This window comes from Marmota flaviventris, chromosome 8, assembly GCF_047511675.1.
Source record: "Marmota flaviventris isolate mMarFla1 chromosome 8, mMarFla1.hap1, whole genome shotgun sequence".
In the NCBI taxonomy this organism is placed as follows: domain Eukaryota; kingdom Metazoa; phylum Chordata; class Mammalia; order Rodentia; family Sciuridae; genus Marmota; species Marmota flaviventris.
Genome location: NC_092505.1, coordinates 47,651,430 through 47,677,177, shown reverse-complemented (window position 1 = coordinate 47,677,177; position 25,748 = coordinate 47,651,430).

Genomic DNA, 25,748 nt, shown 5'->3' with positions numbered 1-25,748 from the left:
CAAAGGTCCATGCTTCCTACAAGGGACAAAAGAGGTAAAAATTCTTAAATCCCTCCAGGTAAGTAATTCTAAATCTTACTGCACATTAGAATCACCTGGGGAGCTTTTCAAACATACTAACGTCCAGGTTCCCTCCCCAAGAGAGTCTGATTAAATTGGTCTGGCCAGTTGCCTGAGCACAGGGGTGTTTACAATCTCCCTGAGTGAGTCTAATGTGCATCTCGTGTTGAAAGACACTGAGGAGGTAACCTAGAGCAGTGCTTCTCAACACCCATCACATATTAGAATTTCCTGGGGGCCTTTTTATAATACCTACACTAGGACACAATTAAGTTGGAATCTCTTTAAGTAAGAGATCAAAGCAATGGTGATTTGGACAGCTTCACAGGTGATGTTGACATGCAGTCAACTATCACTAAAGTAGCTACAGCTCAACAGTGGCCTATGGAGTAGCACAAACAAGCAGACTAGCAGAACAACCTGCACTGGGAAGCTTGCTGGAATAGAGGATTTTTCACAGTCCCTTCCAGAGTTATCGAGTCTGAATCTGCATTTAATAAGGTCCCAGTAGGGAATATGTACATGCAAGAGGAAGAAGGTCTGCTTTGGACCACTTTTGGAAGACATAAAAGGACAGTGTCAACTTTGCCCAATTCTTTGATTTCTTCGTCTCATTTGACTCTTTTCTCAAGTTCCATGTGAATATTTCCTACTGACTAGGGCCTTTGGAGTAAACTGCTACTATGGAGCCTAATTGCCACAGAGTGCAAAAATGATGGTTTACACCTCGTAGTAGGAAATTCCCTATTCAACTATCTCCTGAGACCAGAGTTTAGGACCTTTTATAACATAAACTTGTAGTAAGACCCAATGACAGTGTCAACTTTGCCCTATGAGGTAATAAAGTCTTCTAGCACAGAATTTTTGTAGCATAATACTAGTATGTCTTTCATGGCCATTTTTATGTTTTTCATGTCAGTTTTCTAGACTTGTTTTATATCCTCTATCAAATGATAAGTCGTGTTAGGGAAAGATCTGTGCATAATTTACTTCTGTAAAATTCACACAACTGTTCTCAGAGCCATGTATATAGTAAGTAATGTTTTCTTCCAACAGTTTTTCTTTTACTTTCTTTATTTTTTTCTTTTCATACTTGAGGAGTTTGAGTCAGCCTTTTTTTAGGATAGCCAGTCTGCTTATAAGCTCTCTGCCCTGGATAGATTTAGATCAGCATTTCACAAACTGTGGTCTTGGCAGACTGGGAATTAAAATTTCCTAGAAAAAAAAAATATTGTATGGGGCATCTTGGAAACTTTGTATACCCCCCCCAAAAAAACTTTATAAGGAGCTTATCACAGCCATCATTTTCTCTGCATAACACACTTTGGGATATTTTTCATAATAGTAAGTCTTACAAAATAAATTTTGGATGATGAGGGCTTTCAAGGTTTACCCAGATATATCATCAACATATCTTTCTTTCCATGAGAACTGAGAGTCCTGGCCTAAAAAAGACAGAATATCACAACAGTATCATTCTCAGGCTGGGTGGGCAAAAGCTTGAGAACAAACATCATCATAGAAGAAAAAAAAAATGTTGTTGTGGGAAACTCCTATGATATAGGCTGAATCATTCCCTAAGCAAGGGGACAGTAAGACACCATGTCCCTGAATGCCCCCTACCTGCTCATAAAATCCTAGCCAAGTTAAAGGAACAGTGAGAACAAGCCTGGGCTGGAAAGTCGAATATATTTTATTTCAAAGGACACAGGCTTTCTCTTGTACACACTGGGAAGTAGGGCAAGTTACTGTGACTATAGAAAGCTACTTTTTTTGCATGTACCCTGGGACAGTTGCTCCTCAGGATGTTGGTAATGCTAAACAAGCTAATGCTGATGATGTCACTGCTCCTGCAGCCTATGTAACACATAAAACCTCTCCCTCAGTGGGGATGGGCACAGACTGAGGGCACTGTGGAAAGAAGACATGACACTCATCCTGTGGGCTGCCACTAGACTAAACACTGTAAGGAAGAGAACAAAATGCTTGACAAAGCACCTCAGAGACAGAGTGCTGTCAGCCTCTTGCTGCTGAACTCTTCTCCTTCATGTAAATCTCTGATCTCATGTAAGTTTTTTCCACTAAATTATGTCTCTCATGCTATCTTTGGGTACTTTCTTTGATCTGTCTGCAACCTACCCCACTGTCCTGACACAACTCAGCTGTGAATGAGACATAGGTTGATGAACTAAGAACTCCTGGCACATCATCAGTTATGTCTGAGAAATAAGGAAGCACTTATTGAGTTCAAATTATTCTAGGAAAAACATATACAAGTCATGGTATTGGATGTAGTATACTCTGTTTCCCTTAAAATGTGAAATAAAAGGTGTGCAATGCAAGTAGAAAAAAAACCACATTTATTTCCTCCAAAAGTCTTAGAAGCCTCTAAGATTTTGAGAAACAACAGAGAATCCCACAGAACCAACTGCAACAGATGGTGCTAATTAGTGTCTTAGAATTCACTGGAAACTATGTCAAAGTTGATTGGCTCTTTGTGAAAATATTTCTAACCAGGTGTTCTGCAAGTATTTTCATAACTATGTTAGGATGTTCCATGCCATTTTATCAATGCTGAGAAATCCAAAAGAAGGAGTCAGGGCAGCACAGTCACTGTGTTCTTACCATTTCCCAGCAATGACAGTTCTCCATTAAAGCTAATGGTAAAGCATTCTTCCATTTCCTACTGACTGGTGTTGGAACAAAATAGAGGGGAGAGGTAGTTCAGTCTACACAGCCAAAAAGAAGAAAATGTCAGGTACATTTATTTCTTGTTTTCCTGACATCTATATTTTCTGTTTTCTCCATATTCCAGACAATCCTGATATGACTCTTATCCTTTGTTTCCTTCTTCCTACAAAAAGATAAAAAATATATTCGTGGAGTCACTCTTATTGATGTTTCCAGAAACACATGGACTAAAATTATAGGATTCTTGGTATCGAAAATTTTCATACCGATGGACATCATGTCTTTCAATTATTTTAAAAATAAAGCCCCACTACCTTTCTATCTTCGGTTACAATGACATGCAAAGAAATATCATCTAATAGGCAACTTTTTTCAGCTGTAAGCTTTATTTTAAATTCTTTAAATATTAATAAATATCTATACTAATTGAGCTTTCAGAAAATTTGATAATTAGTTACTATTGCATAGACTGGTTTCTAAACTTAGCTATACACTGAACTTGCCAGGGTGTTCATAAAAATATTGATGCCTGAGTTCCAACTTCAGAGATGCATATGCAATTAGACTTATGTGTTGCCTAGGAATCAGCATTTTAAAAATATTCTTGAATTGCTGGGTGCAGTAGCACATGCCTGTAACCCCAGCAGCTTGGGAGGCTGAGGCAGAGGATCACAAGTTCAAAGCCAGCCTCAGCAAATTAGAAAGACCTTGTCTCTAAATAAAACATTAAAAAGGGGAGGGGGTGACTCAGTGGTAAAGTGCTTGGGTCCAGCCTCTGGTACCAGGAAAAAAAAAATCCTAAGTACTTCTAACTTGCAGACAAGGTCTCAAGATCACAGTTTTGACCAAAACTTTCAATAATGGATTTCAATAACCCTTTTAACCCTTTTAAGCCTAGGTGTACTAATGGCATGAATCTTAACCTCCACTTTACCATTTTATTTTAGATCTTGTTCCCTATTTCAGAAAATCATCTGAAATTCAGACTGTCTGAACATAGATGATGACTTTGTCAACAGAGCAATGATAAAGACTACTTCATACATCACCTGTGAAAGCCCTTCTTAGCAAAGAAAGGAAATAAAGATGTGTCATAACCACCATCCAGAGCTGCTCTCTATGACCTCTCACAGCCATCTGGAATGCTGGCTGTTTGTTCCCATCCACTGAGAACAGAGTATCTTTTCCTGCAGCACTTTCAATACTCCTCCTTGTCCTACTTGTTAAGATTGAATACTGGCTTTCTTCTTTCCTTGTGTTCTGCATTTCTATGAAAGTCATAATAATAATTTATTCCAGATAACTAAATTATAGCTAATATAGGCATAAACTTCCAAATCAAATTTCAAAAACTGTCTAGAAGTCTAATGAATAAAAACCAATATATAAAAATGTAAATTAATGCCAAAATCAATTAGTTCAATGTCACATTCATGTCACTTGTCCTCTGGACTCCATGTTCTCTCCAGTGAAAGACTATATTATATGCCACATGGAAGATAGCCAAGGTGGATGGCCCTATGAGAAATAGTTACATCTGCCAGGAAATATCTCACAGCTGTTGAAAAACAGCTCAAAATCGGAGGAAAAACCATTAATCAGGGTTAGGTTCAATATCAAAAAGGGAGCCTAATTATGAATAAAGATATTCACTGGTACTTACATATTTTATCCATTCTCATTCTACACGCTATAAAAGGTGCCTTTTTTGTGAGGTATTCTACACCTATCTGTCATGCCCAAGACCCATCTAGAACCCTTGGATTGATGACAGCAGTCTCTGAGGAAGTTTGCATTTAATAAGCCCTCCCTTGCCACATTGATACCAGTTATTAAGAGAGCAAATCTCAGACAAATTTTTCCCATATAAAACATTTATTAACTAAACATGTATTAGCAAATTTGAATAAGATAAGTTGTATAATCTGTCCCAGAGCTTAGGAAAGTCTGGCCTTCTTGTTCTTTAAGGTATTTAAAATACTACATTGTATAAAAATTTATTGGAGATAGATCAAAATTCCAGGAGCAAGATTCTATTATCTTAGAGTTGTTACCCTTCTAATTTTTACTGGGCCAGTAGAATTCAGAATTTATAGCTAAATACTAAATCTTTTGGAATTTACCTGATAGTAGCTTTTCTGGGTTTTTAGACACGGTTCATTCAACTGTATGAAATGTCTCAAATATTTTTGATAACCTATTTCTTTTGGAAATTATATTTATTTTTCATAAATATTCATATAATCATATATAATAATATATTATGTATTATAATATTATATAATAATAATATGTATTCATAATATTCATATATTCTATTATTCATGTATTCATCACATTAACTAGCAACAAACCAAGTTATCACTAAATTCCAACTCTGGCATTCAGGATGAATGCTGGCAAAGTTTTTATTATATCTCAAAGTATACAAATATGTGGTAGCTGCCTCTGGACTAGTCTTACTTTTGAGAATTCAGTTGTCCAGAGTTTGTGTCCCTGACTAGAATTCTAGATGCATCTGGAATAAATATATGTGTGTATAAAAATGTATATCACATGTTCATAATCATTTGCTACACTTAGTTATTTAAAATAATGTAGTCCCTATATCAATGCTGTTTTTTTTATCCAGTCCAGAAGTCATTTCCTTTTTGTTTCATAGTTATTTTTCACAAATCTGTTTCCTATGCTGAATTAAAAGCTTCTTAAAGACAGAAATATGATACTTATTCTGTCTTCTCCACACTTATAACATGATACTCCACATGCAAATGCACTTAATATGCATTTTATTGATTGATTGATTTTTTATTAGTTGCACATGACAATGCAATGATCATGACATATCATACATTTACATTTTCAATAAATGTACTATTTTCCAGAAGTTCTAATTCTTGTCATATCTTTAAAATTTTAGCTTTCAATAAATTAACTTTTAGGGCTGGGATGTGGCTCAAGCGGTAGCACGCTCGCCTGGCATGCGTGCGGCCCGGGTTCGATCCTCAGGACCACATACAAACAAAGATATTCTGTCCACCGAAAACTAAAAAATAAATATTAAAAAATTCTCTCGCTCTCTTTCCCTCTCTCTCTCTCCCTCTCTCTTTAAAAAAAATAAAAATAAATTAACTTTTAAATTATTACTTGATATTTTTACCTGGAGAATAAAAAGGGAATTGAGGCAGAAGCTGTCATTTTGTCTGTAAAAGGGGAATCTGTATCTTTACGGCCATCAAACCTCAGAAATTAAATTACCACTCTTTTGTAATTTTTAAGAAAAAAAAAAGCTTGGTCTTATGTGACTCAACAGTCCAGCACAGAACACATTTTCCAAACCAAGACCATTTAGTTGTCATCCCCAATAGCCCCAAAAAGTAATCTCAAATTCCAGCCACAGCTACTTATTTTGTGAGAGAGAAGATAAATTGGAAAGATGCAATTGTCATTACTCATCTATCTTTTGAGGATTTCCATCTTTTTTTGCTCCAGTTTCCTCCTTATAGGCATGTTGGAAGAAAGATATGAGATGGCGTATCAGATTCATGTTGAGAAATCACTGATGAGGACATAAAAGCCAACACTTATTTTTGCTTTTATAGAGGCTGAATCCAGAACCCTTATTAATAAAGTATGCTACGAGTAAATAACTCATAAAACCCCTGACAATTTGTAAGGTTAATTGTACCTCAATTTTATCCAGAACCTGAACTTGGTAGATTCGTCTCTTTGCTGACAGCCTGTTCCTCAGAAACAATCTAGATGGATGCCTGTGTCCATCATTAAAATCTTTGTGTGGTCCTCGGAGCTTCTCTGTGAGCCAGGAATATGAGACCAGGATGTATAGCTTGTTTCTTAATGATGCAGCTTCTGCAACCTCTAGGTACATTCATTGTTAAGAGTGATGTGTTTAGAGTTGAATTCTAAAGTCACTTTCTCAGGTGATATACATTTAGTTGCCCCTAAAGAGGAAAGCACCAAGAACAGTAAGAAACACCACTCTTGGGCACAGTCCTTATATTGTTCTATCTCCAAACACCTTGGAAGTAGTTTCCTGACTTGTTCCTGAAATTAGAATGATGCAGAGTCTCCATTTATGGTTAAATAAATAAGCATCTTCAGAACTTGAGAAGTTAACAAAATGACTAACATTACCCCATTTGTAAAACTCTAAATTTTCCTGGAGTTTTGCATCATTGCTGTGCACTAAATAGGAAATTCCAGCACAGTCACAGAGAGAGAACAACACATATGTTTGGATACAAGTCTCCAGTGAATAAGCTCACTGATTTACTTCCTGGACTATCTTCCATCTGTTGGATTTTAAATACTGTAAATATAAAAGGTATTGTGTATAAAAACTATGAGACAAATCAATAAACTAAAGAGGTCATTCTGATAGGGAATTGAATATAAAGTTCAATTTAATTGTAATGACAAGTAGAAAACACAAAAAAAATTAAGATGGACACTATACAAAATTTGGATGTAACCTAATTAACTACATGGAGAATACCAAAACATGATTATAAGAAGAATTAGGAAGGAAAATGGATGTTATATTATTGGATAGTCAAAGTAAATTATTAGAAAATTCTAGAAGGATAATAGAAAATTCTCACTGAGGTCAGATAAAGCTGATCTCTGAAAAACAGAAATCATTTAAAACTGCTTGCAACTACTGAGCCAGGCCATGTGACCAGATTTGGCATCAGTTGTGAAGTATATTGCAAATAATTTGGGTACCTCATAGCTAAAGAATGAGTTTTCTAATGGTGTGTCTTTTTTTATAAATTGGAACAGATATAAAGCTCCCATTTTAATAACTTTGGTCACACTTTCTTGCCTTGCCATTTGCTTTCTTGTGTGGGAGACAAAGTTAGAGCTTCTTTCTGGGTGTTGCATAACCTCATCTATCAGATGTACTAGAGCAAAACACAGGAAGCAAACAGACCAGTGAACCAAGAGAAAAGGTCGAGAACTCTTCCATGATCAATACTCACTGAAACGGAACTAGACCTGCTGGAGAGTAATTAATAGGTATTCTATGTAATATGTGCTTATAATTCAGGAATGTTCTCTCTGCAGAAACTATGTTGGTGTTATTTCTTTACATTGTTTATAGTGCAGTTAATTATTAGTCTTAAAGCTAATTCTGAAGAAACAAATTGAATAAAAGAGATGAAGATAGTATATGCTAATTACATTTTAATAAGCAGTTTTTATTTTTCTGGTTTGAGCTAAACATGTTACAAATATCTCACTAAACATGTTGTGCATATTATCTCACATAATCTTTATTAAATCTATGAGTTCGGTAGGATTATCTCCAATTTATTAATAATTGTAAGACTTTAAGAACTGAATAAATCTTATTTTTGTCATATAAATACTGATCAAAGAATTGGGAATTCTCTATCAAATCCATCCACTATCAAACTCAAAGGTGTTCTCTCTTTTGCCTCAATAAGAACAATGAAATTAGGGCTCATGTTATAGCTCAGTGTTATCGCCTAGCACATGTGAGAATCTGGATTTGATTTATAGCTCTGCAGAAAAAAATGAAAACCACATAATGGAATTAGAACATGATGAATGCCATAAGAAGATGTTAAGTTAAGAACTGTTGGATTGTAGAAGAAGAAGACATCTCTGAAATGGATTAATAGAAAAGGCTTAAACATAGGTAGTGTATAAGGACATTATACTACTCCGTTTTCTCCTAAGAAATGAGAATCATAATATACATCTGTGTGTGTATTCACATATATCTTATATACATACATAATATCTCATATATATGAGAAAGAAAGAAAAAGAGATACGAAGTTGGCTTATGAGATTTTGTATGCTGCCAAGTTCCGGGTCCTGCCATCAGCAAGCTGGACACCCAGGATGGTTAGAGGAGTAACTTCAGTTTGAGTCCAGAGGATTGAGATCCCAGGATGGGGATGTCAGTCCCAGCCTGGGGTAGGAGGGGATAACCCAGCTCAGCAATCAAGCAGAGACTGAATCTCCCTTTTCTCTTTAGGACCTCAGTGACTGCATAATGCTCACCTTCATGGGGATGGGAAATCTGTTTCATTCAGTCTACTGATTCAGAGTCTTATCTCATCTGGAAACCCCTTCACAGACACAACCAGAAATTATATATATATATATATATATATATATATATATATATATATATGCACCACACCATTGCCTGACAAGTGAACACATAAAATTAACCACTGAAGATATGAACCAAATTAACATAAAGGTATCATAGAGTCTCTGTATCTTTAAGGTGTTTTTGTCTAATGTTTTTCAGCATTTTACTTCAGTTGGCCAAATTACCGGTTGAATTATGAGTGTGGCACTGCCTTTAGGATTTACACATATTTATTGAGAAGATAAAAAATATTTTATCAAGGACTGCAACAATCTGTCAATTTTATCTGAAACTCAGGAAACCATTTATAATGTATTTTCTTACTCCTAAGTTTGAAGGAACACTTCATTTGCATTATTGATTGAAATGTAATTTAAATGGCCTCTGTTCTAAAGTGGCTTGTGGGGTGAGAATAATTTTTAAGAATGTCTTGAATAAATAAATGACCACGTCTCATTAGCACAAACAAATCATGAGATAGTTACTGTGTCTTAGCCCGTCTTGAGGTTCTTACAGTTTGCTTTGTGTTTAAGGAATAGAGAGAGAAAGAGGTTTTAAACCTCTGTGCCTCATCAGGATACCTGGGCAGCCTTGAACTTAAGTGTGAATCACACATTCCTAAAGCCCAGAGTGATTCTAAAACACTTATGCTTTGAATAGCTTTCTTTTATACAGGGATTACCATACATTTAGTAATCAAAGTAAATCTAATCCTGTTTTCCTTTTATTCTTAGTTGCCAGAAGGCAAAGCTATTTTAAAGTTTATTTATTGCATAAATATAATTATTACATAAATTAAGAAAAGTCTATCATAATTTTGTTCCCTCTAATTTAAATATCCTTTTTTGCTTTCTTCTTGGTTTTCTATACCTTGCCCTAACATAGACAATTTGAACTTGACTATATTTAGAGATAGAATGTTTTGTCATTTGATCTTTTCAGTCATGACAAGTATTTTCCATGTCACTACATAGACTTAATTAACATTTTAATGGCAAAGTAGTAATTATTTGTTGAGTCACTTATTACTGCACAGGAAAAGATTATGTTTAAAGGTGTGTCAAATCAGATATATGGTACAACTTCATAACCATGTACCCCAGGCTTTTTGAGTAATTATTATATTTCTCTACATGATTAATCATGAAATTTTCATCAGCACATTTCATTTGGAAGTACTTTTAAGGAGACATTCTTCAATAACTGAACCTTGACTAAAACTTTGTTCTAGTTACCCTTCTGGTATATTGGAGTGGGTCTGAAGGGTTTCCATAGACATGGTGTCTTCTAAGCATTTTTTGAAACATAATTCTCAGTTCTACTCTATTCTGGCTCCTGCCATATTTTGACTCTCCACACCTCAAGAGGACAAGTATATTGACTATTTAGTACTGGAGTTTCTATTTTTATTTTTATAGCTTCCATTCCTCTAATGATAGGTGATTTTCATTTTTCATGAGTGTATTTTCCTGTATCTCTAATGGAGGTCTGACCTCCATTGATTGCTTTTTTCCTTAAGCATGGGACATATTTATTCTTCTAAAGAATGATACTTTTCTTTAATAGAAAATTACTCAGTTGGACTCAAACTGCAAACTTTATCTCCCACACAGTTCAGTTTCTATTTGGTTTCAGTTGCTTAGGATCTACCCACATACAAGTGCTCAGGGGTCATCCAGAGATTCCACCAATTTTCATCTGCAGAATGCAGAGCCCTTCTTTCTGGCCTTATTCTCTCTAGGATTGTACCCTAATTCTCCAGGAGCTGTATTTATCTTGAACTCTCTTCCTCTGATTTTTCAGACCAGAGAATCTGAAAATTCTTGGAGTCTTAGACCTTAGTCTTGGCATTAAATGCCATTAGCCCTTGGGCTAAAATCCCAGAAACCTCACCCCTTGTGCTCCTTCTAACTCCCATTCCCCTCACATCCACTATCCAGCTTCCTGAGCTAGCTACTTTTTTGTATTCTGTGCAGATTTTATAGTTGTTATCTATGGAAAGTAAGTCTAGTATGAGCTCAGTTCACCATTACAGAAGTAGTCTTGCCTGATAAATTTCCTTAAAAACTACACAGGGAATGCAAATTAGAATATTCAGAAAGTGTTGCAGTTTAAACAATCACATGAAAATTCTTAGAGTTAATGCCTGACTTGGGTCTGAGGAGGCTCTTGATGAACAAAGAGTAAATTCCTTGGAGGATAATGTCATGCCCTTTCAGCAGCCATCTGACTATATATAGCCTAACCATGCCAGTGGCTCTTCCGAAACAACTCCTACCGATCTCATCCACACAAGCCTGGACTTCTGCAAAGGCTTTCAAAATCATTTCTCCTCTCACAGCTTCTCTTGCCCTCCAGTCTAGCCTGAATATCCATCTTAAGTATTTCTGTGCTCATTTAGTAGTCCATTGTCTACCTAATTAATTCTAACCTTCTTTGACCAATCCCTTTATCACTTTTTCCTTCATATTTGTAAGTAAAAAAAAAAAACAAAAAAAAAAAAAAAAACACAATATGAACTGGAAAAACAGTGGGAAAGTCCACACTCTGAAACATATGTGTCCTCAGAGAAGCAATTTATATAACAAAGCAGAAAAGCCATCCAAGCTGGTTCAAATCCAAATTTTATCTTTAGTAGTTGTGTAACTTTGGACAAGTTTTTTAACCTCTCTGTATCTCAGTTCCCTAGCAGTAAAATGGGGTAATACAGAAACAAATCAGAGGGTTGCTTTACAGATTAAACATGGAAACACTTACACACCTGACACGTGATATCCCGATAGTGCTAGTACATATCATCATCATCTGTGTCTTGCTTTTTTTCTGTGACATTGGGGATAGAATTCTACCTGAAGGATTAATGGTTCGCATAAGAAACTGTTTAAAAATTTAAGACACTATTCAATTTTGAAGGCAAAAAATAATGCAGTTTCAGCTATATAGAACTACTTGCTCTTTCATGGCCTGTAAAATGTGCAGTTATTACCCTCCATGTCAAGATGATTTTCATGTGGGAAATGAATATCTTCCATTTCAGTATTTTGAAATTCTTGCTATTCTTTAAGGCTAAGCAAAAATAACATCAACTCATCCTAAAACCATGACTGATTCCATTCAACTAATTAAGCTCTTCTTTCCCTCACCTTCCAGAGAGGCACCGATTGCCTTTCGACCCCGCTCCCCTTTCTTGCTGTCTTCTTTCATTTTTCTATTTTTCTTTTTGTGGTCCTGGGAATCAAACCCAGGGCCTGGTGCATGGTAGCTCTCTACCACTGAGCTATGCTCCAGCCCCACTTTTTGCATTTCTTATGTAAGTTTTCTATTCATGCCATATTCTTTCCTTTACCCTTGGGTAACCTAACAATAGTAACTGTAATTTACCTATCACTGAGTCCTTAGCAATATTTATTCATAGCAAGTGACAATAAATATCTGTTCTGAATTGCATTAAAATATGACTCAATAATTACACTGACAAATAGAGAAAGTAAATCTAAAAACCGCCTTGTGTCTACCAGGAAAAATAAATTGCTATCTAAATCATAATCTTCTTTAATGATAACCAAAATTGGTGATATCATCTTTAAAAGGGAATAAAATTTCTCCCCAGGGCATATTTTAAATTTGGTTAACAGGCAGTTGAATTTCATGGTATAAGTAATGATGTTATTTCAAATTCCAAAGTCCAACCACATGGCCCCTTTGGCTCAATGCAATTCACAGCTAGCAAAAAGTGCTTAGTGCTGGATTTCACACCTGGTCTCCTGGGACAGGATAGAGGTGCAGTAAATAGTACTGAGAAAGATTATATAGATGCCTGGGAACCATCTGTGCACAGTGGTATAAATGACAAACCAAAGCATTTTATCTGTCATCCCCAAAGTTAACCTCCTACCTCAGGGACTTAGACATAAACAGAAGCAGAGTGTCTTTCTGCTGCACTGGCAGAAGTTTTACCTTCCCATCTGACTGAAGGCAAATGCAAAGTGTGAGAGCAAATAAATCCTGCCCCATTGTCCAGAGCTGGTCCACACTGCTGTGGTGTGATTCCATAAGGCTGCCCTTTCAAGCTGTTTTCCTAAGATCCATCTGGAATTGTTTACACAAGGGCAAACCTTATTTGTTTACTTCTAGACACTAATACTTGACCTCTACCTAGTCTAAATGCTGTTCTCTGGAGCCAGATAAATAAAGGAGACCAATTCAGTGGGTGGGAGAGAGAAAGGCAAACAGTCTGTACTCTTCTAAAATGTTGAATTAGATTTTCTGAATTATTGTATATCTCCATCCCTTTGCTTTGCAGTTGTGGAAATAAGCTTCTGGGTCACATGACCCCCTCAGGACAATGAGAGCTGACAAGGTGGAGTGCCCAGCCTGCTCTCCCATGCACAGCAACTGGTAGATGGCTTGACACCTCTACATCTGGGTTTTGTTCTCTGCCAAACAAACAGATTGTTCTAAGCTGTTGAAGGACATTCTCGCTTTAACTCCCTGAGTCAAATCACCTGCAATTTTTCCAAGTTTATTTAGATTGTTGATAGAGTTCCCTTCCTTGGGAATGTGAGATTGAATTTCCTATTTTCCTTCTATTTGTTGGCTAGGGAGAGCTTTTGGATCCAGCCCTGACCTTGACATGTCCCCAGAGGTGTGTTTCATTCTCCCAGACCAGCAAGTGTGGCTCTCTGGCTTTCCCTCTTCCTACCAACTGGAGAAAAACACTTTTACAAGGCTTATGTGTTTAGGATAGGCCCACCCACATAAAATCACCTGCAACATCTAGTCTAATGGAATCAGGGGCAGAATCCATCATCAGAATCCATCAGGATCAGAAGAATCATGACTACCACAGTCTCATATATCTTTATATCAGAATGAGTAGTAACTTTTGTTTTCTATTGACTCTTATAATTTGTCTGAATCTCAGCTTTCCCTTTGCTAGTTGCTTGAATTTGGGCAAGTCATTTAACCTCAGTTTTCTCCTATGTAAAATGGGTGTGTCAATGTTACACTTATTTCCTGGCAATGATGAGAGGATTGGATGGGTTAATTGATTATAAATCATTTTCAACTATGCTCATCAACTAGTCAGTGCTCATCAATTGTTATATCAACATGGATGATGCTTTTTTATCAACCACTTTGTTAGTCTCTCCTTAATAAATTTAATAGTTCGCAGATTTTCTTCTATTGCATTGTAAGCCATTCTTAAATGGCCATTTTATTTCTTCTTTTCCAATTCTTAACCACATTAATTATTATCTTTAATAATATGATTGGAATTTACATTACACAATGTTGAATTTAAGCAATCATCATAAGAATCTTGTCTTTTTCTTGACTTTAGTATAATCCCTCTAATATTTATCTGTAATGTGATTTTTGTGAAAGATTAATTTTATATATATATATATATATATATATATATGTGTGTGTGTGTGTGTGTGTGTGTGTGTGTGTATGTGTGTGTGTGTGTGTATTTACAAAATGCTTTCTTCCACTTTTATATTATCTCAAGAAAACATACCACCAGTTTTCCTCTTCACCCTCTGAAACCATTTCTATAAGAACTATTTCTGAAGTTTAAGCATAAGTCATTTACAAAACTAGACCTGCTACTATCTGGACCTTGTATCATTTTTCTAGACTGTAAAACAGTATACTTCTTTTGATTATTCATAGAATTTTTAATATTTTCTTAGCTTATTTCTTTTCTTCATCTTTTCTTGAGTCAATGTTTAAGCATTTAATTTAAAAGAAATTTTAGAGATAAGTTTAAAATGAACATTTAATTTCTGCTTGTTTCATTTAGCTCCCTCACTCAGGCATCCTTGAGGGTGACCTAGAGAGCTGAGAACAACTCCCAGAGCACAGCCAGCAACAAAGAAAGGTTCTGAGTCCAGATAGTAAAAAACTCTCTCTGGGCTATGACTGTTGAGCTGGGAAGAGGACTTAGACCAAGAGATGAAATCTCAGCTTTGGCCAACACCTTAATGCCAGCCTGGTTAAACTCTGAGCAGAGAATCCAGTTTATTCACATTTGCTCCTATCTTGTTTGTGTTTTTATTCACCTTACTTGGCTGCTTTTTACCTTAAACTCTATGACATGTCTTTTTTCAGTTCTAAAAAATGCTTAGCCAATTTCTTGACCTCTTTTCAAATGTCTCTTTGTCAGCAAGTCTCTCTAGTCTTTTCTTCTGGAACTCTATTAGATGTATGTTTATGGTCATCCACCCTGAAGAGTAGTTTTCTAATTGTCTTTACCCAGCCCTACTAAGCTTACTGGTTCCATAACTTGGTTTTTAAGTTTTCAATTTTTATTTTTTGGTTTTCCTCAACATTGAACGACTAGTGGAATTCCCACCCTAGGTCTTCATGTAGCTAAAAGTGGAGATTCCAAATATTCTCCAAATAAATATTTTCATGCCCAAAGAAATGGGCAGGTGCCTATAACTTTAGACTAATTATCTAGGTTTTCCTAATACCAGTAGATGATGATGATGATGATGATGATGATGATGATGGACATGTCTTTAGATTCCAGGTTTATGAAGAGAACCCAGTTCAAAACTCACTAGCCAGCATGATCCTGATCTGTGTATGAATTTTAAAATCCTAGCAACCATGATGGCTTTGCTGTGGTGCACCACATGAATCAAGGTTACTATTCCCACTTACTTTGAAGCTAGGCAATCATCTTTAACACCTGAAAATATCCTTGCTTGTTTTACAGTGTCAAGGAGCACAAATTCTATTTTTTTTTTTATTTCTTATAAATATGTTCAGGTAGAAATGAATTGAATAAATAAAAAAAACAACTTTTTAATTTTTTCAATAGCAAAATTGATCTAGAAGAGTAGTGCATTTCTTGTTACTCTATGTGGTAAGTCACAGGATAGAAAACCATCTATAGGCATAACAGAGGCCATATTTTTTTTTTCCTTTGAGAAGTGAGATCTGGGTACTTAAACGCTGATGGATAATAATCTAAAGGTGTGTTATGCTAAGACACTTGATAAAGCCACACAGTGTGTGTCCTCAGAGCCTCGGCTCTCCCACATAAAAACTGTGTGAGTTTGGGCAAGTCACACAAAGTATATAGTTTCATCACCTGTAAAATGAGATATGGATAAATATATTTCTAAGCTTTATACTTCTTATGCATCTGTACCTATCACTTTTCTTCCGTTGGCTTTATTTAAGTAAAAATTTTAACAGTAGTCTGACTCTTAAACTGCTGACTGAAACACTTTTATGATTTTTCATGCCTGTAAAGTACATTAAAGTGCCGGGAGAAATGGCTTTCTCTGACCACGGGATTATATGTTAGACTCATTTAGTGCTAATATAAATTCAGAACCTCTACATAACATCTCAGCTTGAAAGTTTAGACTGCTGTTAAGCTGCTGGGTAGAAAAGCAGACATTTTCTGATCCTAATGATCGCTTTACATTGGCAAGAATGCATGAACAGGGACTAAAAGGAAGATGCTTTTGTCCAAAAAGCACATAAGTACACTTATCACAATGAATTCTAATATCTGTTTTCTGTTCTCTCAACTAGAATAAAAGATGCTTGAGGACAGTAGTTGCCATTATAACTCAATATATCCCTAAAACCTGATAAAATAAGAATAAAAGCAACACGGCACGATGCTGAGCTGCTAATGAAGTCAGAATTAGACAGGAAGACAGTATAGATAGGTAAATCCAGTCAGGTTAGCTTGAGTCAGGCCAATTTTGAGTGAGTCCCAGAAGGTGGAAACTGTCCCCAGAGGGATTGAAATGTTAATTTCTTCAGAGCCCTTCCTCCACCCTTATCAAGAACCTGCCCCTGCTCCAACCTGTTGCCAAGGTAACTTGTCCCAGGAATTGCCTCTCCCGACAGGAAGCTATAATATGTCCTTGACTGCTCCATCCTGCCCTTCTCCCCTCAGTCCACCTGTTTCCCACCTTTTGGCCAGCCCACTGAGCAATCCTGGGCCTAGTCACTTACAAGGAAAGGAGAAAGATAAGGGGAAGAGGACAGGAGAACAAAGGAAGCCTAGGACTCATAAAAAAGGCAGAACACCTCCCTTCTTGGGTTACTAGGATACCAGCTATAGCCCCCTTCTCCCTCCTGGGAGAAGTCTGTGTTACCCCTTTTTAAATAAACCCTGCTTTATATGCTTGCCTTGGCGTGTTTCCCTAATGTTCAAACTTCAACATGTGGGAAAGTAGAGTTCACTACCGATAACCAGCATATCACTAATATGTATTATCTTATTTAAGATTGTATCTTAGGTTTTATAAGGAAATTATCTTAACCACCTCTTAAAAGAGGCACAAATATTATCCCAACTTTACAGACAAGAAAATGCAGGAAAACACAGCCCTGAATAGTTTGCTTAGCTAATTTAAGTGGTAGAGGCACAATGCTTATTTTATTCTCCCTGATGCTGGAACCCATCTCTTAATCACCATACAACACTATCTTTTATAGTATTTAATGATAGGTAGCATATATTTTCTTATATAAGTACAAATATCATCCCCTAGTATAAAGCCATCATTTAAGTTGAAAATGAGAATAGATTTCATTAGAGATTTATTCAATTTCATGGAAAAATATTTTGAATACCTGCTTAGAGTCAAGTACTTTGCTGGAAAATTTAGAAACTACAAAGAGAAACGGAAGACAGTTTCTACATACAGACTTCAGAGTCTAGGAGAATGGGCAAGATTGGACACAAATGCCTTTTACAGGGCTATAAGAAAGCACCAAGTTCTGTGGAAGTTTAGATGAAGGGGAGTTTGCATTCTTATCAGAACAGATGGCAGAAAAAAGATGGTATTTGAGAAAAGTCTTGTGATAGATAAGATTTTGAATAAAATTACAAGAAGATTTTCATTATAATAAATATGGGGGGGAGCTGAGGAATAAAGATGGTATAAGTCATAGTCAGAAAAAAGTATATTAAGTAATAGTTGGCTCCAGAAGAGGGTGTCTACAGAAAATAAGTGGATGGCAGCTGAAGGTATACCATGTTTTCCTTTTCCTCTCTCTCCTCCAACACAATCTTCCTGATGACATTACAGTTTGAGCAGGAATATGAATATCAGCCAAAGTTCTGATTCTAGTTGTACCATAACCAGGATCTTTGCTGTCTAAAAATGATGTCATAATTATTTAAAAAAAAAAAAAAAACACTGTCAAATGGTATTGTTTTCTGAGTAACTCACTTTCCTGAAGATTAGTCAAGGAAAAAAATTCAGATGCAACCCTCATCCTGGTATTGTATTAGCTCTTAGACACAGAACTGTAGCAACAGAGGAGGTCTCAAGGAATCATAAGACACTCGATTTAAGAGGCAGTCTGAATGTTTTCCACTAGTTCATCTTCCACAACTTTCAGTAAGTTTCTCTGTATGTAAATTAAATGGCTTCTCATAGTTTCCCAGAGAAAGAAATCTCTAGAACATTTCCAGGTCCTCCATTCTTTAATTTTTGAGTATGAAAGTGGTACTATTACAAGGATTTGGAGCTATCCGTTAATGCTTCCTCTATCAAAAAGTTTCAAGTGACACCAAATGCTGTCAGAAAAGATGGATTGAGGCCTTGTGATGTGGTAATTTATAGAACATGATATTCAGAATGGCAGAAGATGTAAAGAGTAAATGAGAATTTGAGGTATAAGTCTCAAGAAATTTTCTTCTCTTTATGATGATAGGACAAAGTGATTCAATTTATTACCTCCTGAATGTTCCTAGTCCCCAAAATGGGAAAGCTAGTTCCAAATTCTTTGAGATCCTTCCATAGCTTGAAGAATAAGAGAATGAAAGCTGTATAACAACAAAATATAGTTTGTACCCAGAAAATGCTACCATTTCATGTGGATCACAGTACATGAATTTGATCCTCATTCTTCTTTTTCTCTGGATTATTTTATTGGTGCATTATAATTGTACCTAATGGTGGGATTTATTGTTACATATTTATACGTGCCTACAATATGACAATATAATTTGGCCAAAATCATCCCCCTGTATTGTCCCTTTCCTTCCTCATCTCCCTCTTTCTGGTCCCTTTCCTCTACTCTATTGATTTCCCTTTGATTTTCTTGAGACTCCCTCCAACTTTCTTTTCCTTTGCACTCTCTAGCTTCTGCACGTGACAGAAAACATGTGCCCCTTGACCTTGCTAAATTTGGTTTATTTCGCTCAATGTAATGTCCTCAAGTTCTGCCCAGTTTCCTACAGATGACATAATTTCATTTTGCTTTATCCTCATTCTACTTTGCTTACTTTTCCTTACCTGAGTAGAGAACAAAGTTCCAGACCCTTGAGGTATGGATTCATACTTCACAGCTTCCACTCAGCTTACAGCACAAGCTCTGGTCTCCCACCCCCCTAAAAAAAGAAAAAAAATAATGATAAGTTGAATATTTTGCATTTTATCTTGCCAGAATTTCCATTTAGAAAGCCTTTATTAAATTTTCGGTTACAATATTTGATTTTCTTTTTTTATTATGTAACTCACAGTGGTTGCATCATTACTTGGCTGTAAGAATCATGACTTAATTGCTGAATAAATGTCAAAAATTTTGTCTCCTTGCAAATAATTCAAAAACAAAAGACTTCATCCTTCAGGATGATTTGGAAATTTACTGGAAACTAAAGTGAAAACAGTTATTTTGACATTTTATACATAAACCACATACACAGAGAAGCAACTTATTTCTTATAATTAAATAATGTCTCCTTGAAAATGGGCTATGTGAGGCAATGCGTTAATTTGAAATATCACAAGTGCAGCAAAGAAAATGGATTTGCAATGTTTAGTTCATATGCATTTTCTAGGACACCAAAGGACTTCAGTATTTGAAATCAGTATTTTTCCCTTTTCACCTGCTTATGAGATTATGAATATTTGCATTAAATTATTTTAATGTACCAAAAGGAAAGTAATGAACACATGCATCCTCCTCACTTGTGTGTCTGAAAATTCTCTTCACTAAAACAGTACCAATGAATATAAATAATGAAGCCTATACTTAGCACTTACTCAAGTCAGATCCCAGAAGGTGCCCACTCCCTGCATAGCTCTCCTGACCTCTTTAAAGGAATTAATTATGGGCAACCCAAGAAAATTACTTAAGTAGAAAATTCCTGCTACCAGTCCTCTTAAGAATTCACTCAGAAGAGTGGGCCCACAGTGTTTCCAGCTGCTAGTTTTGTGCAATACAAAAAAGTGTTGTTGTTTTTTTTTAATGTCTGCTTTTAATTCCAAAAATTCCTCTATCTTCATGTTATTGGTGATAACAAAATCATTGCTTATATATGAAAAACCAATTTCATCAAGAAGTCTAAAGAACTTTATAATTCTAATTGCAAAACACATTAATTTAGGGTATGTTGCCACCTCTGAGGAATGAACCTCCACCTGCCTCTCTCCTTGGTCAGGTTTGGAAGCAAGCCAGATGTATGGGGAAGCTTTCACCTGTCCAGTGATGATCACTTCATTTGGGAAGTTCATTTTAAACTGTGTCTTTTCACCACACCTAAGAGGCTGGGCACACACTAGTATTGTGCTATCAGGGAATAACATCAGTCCTTTATTTTACAGGACCCAAAATATTCTGGAATACCTCCATCCCTAGGAAGAGTGTAATACCAAGACATTCAATGAAGGGAACTTGTAGGACTGTTGAAATGTTCCTAAATTTTAATACATTTTGAATTACAAATAAATAATAACACCATGACTCATTATTATCATTAACAGTGATTACCCCTGGGTGGCAGGATCAAACACAAACTTTAGTTTTCTTCTTTGTATTTTTTATATTTTAAAGTCTTCTAGCAACAAAAATAAAACAATAATGTTGAGAGACAGTAGGGTGTTACAGTTCTTACCAGCCATGTAACCACAGGCAAGGTATTCTCTTAGTGGGCAAGAGTTTCCTCATTCTTAAAGCAGGGATAATGATAATAATAGTGAGGATTCAATAAGTTAAAATAGGTAGAGCAGTTAAAAGAATTCTGCTCTAAATAATTTACAAACGATAATGGTTATTTTAAAACCTAAATTTAACCATGATGGCATTTATCTACATGATAACATAATATTGTTTTTCATGGTACATTTCAGATTATACCAAAACAAATCTCTCCAGTTTGAATAATAAATAAAACTAGTTTTTAATTATCAATGTTGTTTTACCTATTTATAAGAAAATGGTAATGTGGCACTAGACAAGAGTAGCTTAAGTAGAGTCTTGGAATTAATTTTGAAGCAAAGGATAGCACAGATCAAAGGACATTAAGACTGAAATGGGGACACCTCATTCAACATTACTGTCTGTGTGTGATCTCAGGCAAGCCATTTACTTTCTCTGGGTCTTCTGGGATTCTTTATCTCCACAGGTGTCCTTTCCAAGTCTCTTTTTTCATCTCCTCTGCTCCTGTATTGATATGATGAAGAGAAAATTTTTGACGCTGAGTAAACAGTAAGCAATAAAATTTTCAAAATAACAGTATTTCCAACAAGGAATATTTTAGAGTCTTACATTATAAAAGCTGATCTTCAAAACATTTTTGTGACGGTGATATTACTTCTCCCCTACCTTAGAATTTAAGTAGCCAATACACTAGAAGTTTAAATTTAAATGTCATACAGCTCTCATCAAACTCAGAGTGCAAAGGAGAGCAGTTGAGCATCTGCTAAGTAGAATGGACATGTGCTACCCTCTCTCCACAAGGGAATTTAATGACTCATTGTCTTTGCCAGTAGTTTAAAGCTATGTATTAACACACTCCATCATTCCTCCTCTTTTTAGGTAAGGAGAATGTCTAATAAATCTGCAAGAAAAGATGCCTATACCAAGTTATCTTAAATAATTAAGTACACATAATAAAAGGGAGTCATTCAGAGATGATGGTGCCCTTGAAGACATGGAGTATATAATTAGAGGGGTAGACTGGTGTTCCAAAGTCCAAATTACAAAGTCAGACATGGTAGGTGTCATATGACCTTCCATAAATCTGGGAAGCCTGAAAGACATTAAAAGAAGAAAAGACTTTTCTTTGACTTACTCAAAACGACTTTGGTTTTTTGTCATCATCTCTAAAAATATGCTTCTCCCATAATCTATAGTGAAATCAGTGTTCTCAAGAATCCATGACCAATATTTTTGTAAAATTCAATGTAAATGAATTTCCATACAAGGAAAAGACAGAAAACAAAGACCATTTATTATATAATAACCTGTGGTTTCCCAATAAGAAAGCCAGAAATTCAAGGACTCTTTAATTCTTCTTTTCCAACCAAATCATATCACACATATAGACCCCAAGAATTACAAATATAAAGTGCTTTACCCAAGGTCATATAATTCAAAGAGAATGGGAACAAAAACTCAGGTGTTCCCACTTCTACATGTTTTAGAAATTTGTATTGTATCTGCCATGTAGCTATTTTTGTTTTGTATTTCTCAGTCTTCCCTTAGGAAAGGGTGATGTTAAAAGACAGCTTCCTTTCATAAAATTTTCCTATTTTAGATAAAACCAAAATCCTACCTTACTGACAAAATACTCTTTTTTTTTTTTTTCGGGTTGCCTGTCTTAACCTTCATTGTGGTTACTTGTAGTGTGGCTTCTTCTATTTTGAAATGACTTATAAAGTGGAATAGAGGGCGTAAGATGGAGAAGATCATTTTAATGCTGCACAGAACAGCCATTTCTCATCTATTATCCCTTCAATTTTAAGTCAATATCTACATCCACAGTAATTCTAAATATAGGAAAATAAAATTGCAAATCCGTGATTGCACCCGTAGAAGAGGACTTGTCTCTGAACTATATTACTATTCTTTCCTGCTTTCTTGTTTAGTTTTCCTTTTGACATTCAGGTCTTAACTTTAATTTAGAAAATAGATGAGCAACAACCCTTTTCTGATGTAAGACCAAGGGCATGCCATCTCATCATTGAGACTGGTGTGATCATTATCACCTGACAATTCCAGTTGATCTAAAATGCAGGATGCTTATAAAATTTATAACACTAAAGCAAACAGATTAGAGGGTCTATTTTAACCCTATATATTCTATTAACTCTTGGTGACTTTAATCTATCTACAACTGTAATATTGTTAAAACTATAATAACCCAAAATTAAACAATCCCCTTCAACATAAAATTAACACTGCTTGTCACTTGCTATTTAGTCCATTCAGGCTGATATAGCACAGTACCACAAATTGAATGACTTATAAACAATAGAAACTTATTTCTCACAATTCTGGAGAATGAGATGTCCAAGATCCAGGTGCGGGCAGACTCATGTCTCCTGACATGAGTGTCCTGCTTCCCAGATGGCCATATTCCTGCTGCATCCTCACAGGGAGGAGGAGGAGGAAAAGGAGCTCTCTGTGGCTTCTCTTGTAAGGAAGGGTACTATCCCCATTCGTGAGGACTCTACTTTCATGATCTAACCACCTCCCAAAGCCCCACCTCTCAACTCCTTCACATCAGGGATTAGATCTCTATATATGAATTTTGGGGAGATGCAAACATAAAGTCTTTACCACCTGTCACTCCAGCATCTGTTTCTAAAAACTACAAAGTTATATGTTCAACAAGGAAGGATAATAATAAATCCAGATTTCTTATTTATTAGAATTGGGTATTTTGTTAATTCTTTAGAGCAAGAATTCTCAACATTTTTGGGGAAAGTATCTTTCTTTTTCCATATATAATGTGCATGTCTATAAGGAAAGCAGGAGGTAACCACTACTACCAATTTAGATCTCCCTCCTCTGGGAAACCTGAAAAACTACAGCGAAAAACGAAATGAGATTCACAGAGTGATAACATAGGGGAACACTGTGTAAGACACACAGAGAAAATAATGTAGAACTGCTTCCCAAAATTAATGTCTTTGATTAAAATGTTTTCATATGAATTAGAAGAAGTCAATACTTGACTGTCCACCTGACATTAGGTCTCTTTTATGAAATTAGAACTCTGAGAAGTCCCAACAGACCATTTATTTATGATCAATAAATGCTATATCCACGAGACAATCTCTCATTTAAATTCCAAGCTATAGAATTTAATGAAACATATGTCAATTGTTCTTACTTTTTCTGAACATTACCCATCCTATTATTTTTTGTTATAGAATGTTTTTGGTTACAGTTCAGTTCTCTATATTGAATCTTCAATTTACTTCAATTTATTCTATATTAATGATTTTAAACTAACCAGGCAAAAACATACTGATCTATACAACTACAGAAACAGGTGAAATGAAATCAATGTTGCTAAATCTGCATGCAGTGATTATATGTAGAGAAATTCCATTGTTACCATGACAATGTCACAATGCCTTTGATTTTTATTTCATAGAATAGCAAAATGTGCACTTAATAGAGACATCTAATTGTCTTCCACTCTGGTTTTTGCTCAACAACATAACAACATGCTTTTTGCTAAACATCACAGTATTGAAATTGCTCTGCCACCAGCTGCCATTAACATATTTTGTATTCATGCTTTGTATAAATTCTGGAAAATGTTTTCAGTTAAGCTTCCCAACTATACACTTAATTTATATTTAATGAGGCAGGAGAATGTTAAATAAATGTGCATTGATTAATTTAAAATAGATAAATTAATGTTTATTAACCTAACAGTATGCACTTTCATGACATCTCTGAAGTTTCTAAACCTCCATACCTAATTGGTTTTTCTAGTTGAAGTTAAAGGTAAATTTAAGCACCAGCAAATTAACTTGATCCAAGGACTTACAACTGAAGTTGTGAATAGTCCAATTTCCTCAAGAAATTCACAGCATCTTTGCAAAAGGTCATTAGAATCCTATTAGTCCTTCTGATGTAGAACTTTCTTCTATAGCCAAACCAATAAATGGTTATGCTCAGCCATCTCTTTACAATGTGGGTCAATGCATACTTAGACATCCCAATACCTAAGAAGCTCCACCAGTGAGAAAAGTCTCCAATCAAGCCACAATTTGTTAGATGTAAATCCTACTATTATTATTAATTTTGAAGCTCATGTGATGACCTTTAAGCATTTCATGACAGTTCCCAGGTCCCTTATAAAACTATTTTTTAGTTGACAAATCTGTTCTGGGAACATAGATAATACTCATACGACCACATATCCACTTAAGAAGCAGTCTCACATGTCAGTAGTTATCTTAAATTAGAAACCTAGCATTCATATATAGTAGGAGGAGGCTATAATTTCATATATTTGCACAACATCCCAGCCCTTCCAAACACACATACTCTCCCCAATTTCCAACAACAGGTACTATTATAAAATGTTTCAACATTTTCATAAATGTCCTATATTTGATAGGACAGTCTGACTTTCATTAACTCTGATTTTTTAATGCACATGGATGAGGGTAATGCTTTCTGACATAGCCAGATGTTGATAGAACTAGTATCAGCTATAAGGCTCTTCAAGGGAAGAGAGTTATTATGGCATGGTGGCAATATCATCTTGACATTTCAAGAAAATATTCTCAAGATGATTTTTTTTTAAATCCACGTGAAATAGAAGCTGAAAGAAAATATTGCTCTACTGAAAGTCTGTGGTACATAAAACTGAGAATTGTTGGGTATCTTGTGAAATAACTGGAGAAAGACATAACATATGGTAAACTCTTCTTAAATTCATGCACTTATTTCTTTTAATTTTCTCAAAGTCACACTACACCAGTTGAGTAGCAGATACAAGGTTCAAACTCAAATCTATGCCCCAGCTTTTTGTTATACCCAGCTTCATTAACACTGTGACCAACCTAAGAACATGGTAGAACAGATCATGAACTCAATT